We start from the raw sequence: 3,107 nt of genomic DNA on the forward strand, positions 1-3,107 counted from the left end.
AAGTGTGGCAGCGGTAGTGAGATTGGGCCAAGATCAGACATTGCTTCATTCTGCTGTGCATGGGGTCGCTATGAGTCTGTTCTGACTCAATGGCACCTAACAACAACAACAATAAAAAATTTTAGTATACATGTACTTATCTCTAAAAAAAGTCTTATTTACAAGTTGAGGAACCAAGATGTGATTTTCATTAATATATGGACTTTAAAACAACATTGTGTAACATTATCCTAATAAAAATGGATTTCCTAATAGCTCAAGCATCCAATGAAATATTCAGAAATATCATTTTCTTTTTTTCTTCAATCATATTCAGAAAATCTAATGTATTTACTTGCTTGCTGAATCTTTGCCAGTCTAATCTTTTCAGCTTTGGTGATTAACTTTTCATGGCCTCTTTTCTTTTCTTAAGGCTGATTCAGTTTGGCTTGTCTGTCTACCAAAATCTTCTGCCAATACCTCTGCTCCTGATCACCAGAAAGGACCTTGAGTTTCCAGTTGTGTTTCTTTTGAATTTCTGTGCATGCATCTATCACTGCTTGAGCAGCTTCAGGAGTCTTAAATCTTGCATGGCATTCTGTATCTACTTCTAGCAAGTCAACATCGACAACTTCTGAGATCGCTGCCAAAGTATCCCAAACTTATTTCCTGCCTGGTGGGGTCTCAGCACTAATGATCTTCACAATCACTCCACTCACAAACTGTGGTCCCAACGAATTAACCTCCTGAGGGCGACATTCTTCACTGTTGATTTTTTCATTTTTCATTCCAGACTTATTAGGTTCTCCATGGTCTATTTCCATTTCTGACTCTGATTTTATTTGGGATTTTTATTTTTTAAAGAAGACATGCTGGCTTTTTGTAGAGCTAAATACTCCCTTTTCAAATCCATCCATTCAACTTTTGATAGTACTCTTAATGGTATAACCTCTTCTCCCATATTATGTCTCTCTTTATGCTTTTTCTTGTGCTTCCTTTTTGCCTTTAAAAGATATCCATCTTTATCTCCTGTATCCTTTTCCTCTTCTGTGGAGACTTGTTTTCTTGGGAAACTTCTTTATCTTCCTTTTTAATGTTTTCTTTTTGAGCGATTTTTTTCACTGTAGATCTGGGAGCTAGGCATTCTGCATCTGCGAAGCTCGTTCTCTTCCTGTTACTGGTTATTACTTCAGGTAGGTTCTATTTCTTTGTGAGTGGTTTTTGTGTTTCAGTTATTTCTACTTCCAACCCCTCAGATGTCGTTCTGGATCTTTTTAGTTTGCAGGAGTTCTCATTATTTGTGTCCATATTTGCCTCTTTGGCTGGGACACTGTCTTCCTTCTTCACACGACATTTCTTCTTTTTTTTTCTTTTTCTTTTCTTCAGTTACTTTAAGAGCTGGAATGGGTTTATTTTTCACTGTCTTAGGAAATATACCAGGTTTTCTTGGTGCTTCTTCTGGTGGATTGTTAAGAAACTCAATAGCTTTTGCTGCTTGTTCTTTTGTTTCAAATTCTTCAAAGGCAAATCCCTTTGGATCTCCAGTAGATTTATAGTGTGGGATGCTTACATAAACAAAATTGCCACATTTCCCAAATACTCTTTCAATCCAGCTGTGATTAACATTTTTGGGAAGTAATTCCACATACACAGTCCACTCATCTTCATCCTTTGGTGTTTCACCTAGAGGCTGTTTTCTACGGATCCTGGTGCCTTCTAAATCCAACTCTACAACAGCTGAATTTTTCAATGCCCTAGCAATTAATTTTCCATCAGTGGTCAATTGTTTCATTTTGTTAAATGACACAAGAAGTGCTATATCAACATATCCATCTTTAGATTTTTCTATCTGTTCTCTCAGAAATCTATTCTTGTGCAGATTTGCATCTCCAAATCAGAAATCTACTTGCTTAGCAATATCAGCAAGCATTTGTTTAACCTGAGACCTTTTCTTTTTTTTCTATATCTTTTTTCTTTATGTTTTCCTCTTCCATTGACCTGTCTTGAATTTCATTTTCAGTCTCCATTCTCAGTTGAATTCCCCAAACACAGGGTCAGAAACTGCGTCCTTCAGTCCTTGCCACGTTCCGATCCTTATAGTCGTGCTTATATTGTGTCATAAGATGAGCCACACCCTTCTCCAGTTCCCAATATCAATATTTTTATAATGTTATGTTTACCTATCCATGAGCCTAGTATGTTTTTCCATTTATGTAGGTTTCTTTTAAGTCTTGTAGTAGTGTTTTGTAGTCTTATTTGTATGTCTTCTTTCATCTCTGGCTAGGTTTATTTGCAAGTATCTTACTGTTTGGTATTGTTTTCTTTTCAGAATTCTGTTTCTTGCTGTAGAGGCATCTGATATTGGAATGTTGATCTTGTACCCTGCCACTTTGCTGAATATTTTATTTAGTTACAGTAGTTTTCTTGTTAGGTCTCTGGAATTTTCTATGCATAGGATCATATTATCTGCAAATAGGGATACTTTTACTTCTTCCTTACCGATATGAATGTCATTTACTTCCCTTTCCTACCTTACTGTCCTGGGTACAGCTTCCAAAACAATGTTAAGTAGAAGTCGTGTCTGCTTCCATTCTCAAGGGGAAAAGCTTTCATTGCATCTTCATTGAAAATAATGCTGACTTTTGGTTGTCCATATATACCCTTCCATTCCTATTTTGTTGAGCATATATACCCTTCCATTCCTATTTTGTTGAGCATTTTCATCAGGAACAAGTGTTGGATTTTATCAAATGCTTTTTGTGTGTGTGTATTGATTGATATTATCGTGGGGGTTTTTTCCATTGTTTAAGTAGTGAATTCTGTTAAATGTTTTTCCAATGTCGAATCATCCTTGAATACATGGTATGATACATTATTATTATTATACATTATCAATATATTCTTATACATTATCAAACCCACATGGTTATAATACACTATTATTATTATTATTTTATATAGTGTTGGATTTGACTGGCTAGGCTTTTGCTGAAAATTTTTACTTTTATACTCATTAGGGATATTGTTCTGTAATTTTCTTTTTTAGTGTTTTAGTATCAAGGTTATGTTCATTTCATAGAATGAATTTAGGAGTATTCCATCCTCTTCCATGTTTGGGTAGAATAGGA

General features: G+C 35.2%; 1 pseudogene; it reads right to left on the minus strand.

The window, feature by feature from the left end:
- Positions 1-302: 302 nt before the first annotated feature.
- On the minus strand, positions 303-2,006 carry LOC102832479 (annotated as a pseudogene).
- Between the last annotated feature and the right edge of the window lie 1,101 nt (positions 2,007-3,107).

The sequence above is a fragment of the Chrysochloris asiatica genome, unplaced genomic scaffold (assembly GCF_000296735.1).
Source record: "Chrysochloris asiatica unplaced genomic scaffold, ChrAsi1.0 scaffold00343, whole genome shotgun sequence".
NCBI classification, from domain to species: Eukaryota; Metazoa; Chordata; class Mammalia; order Afrosoricida; family Chrysochloridae; genus Chrysochloris; species Chrysochloris asiatica.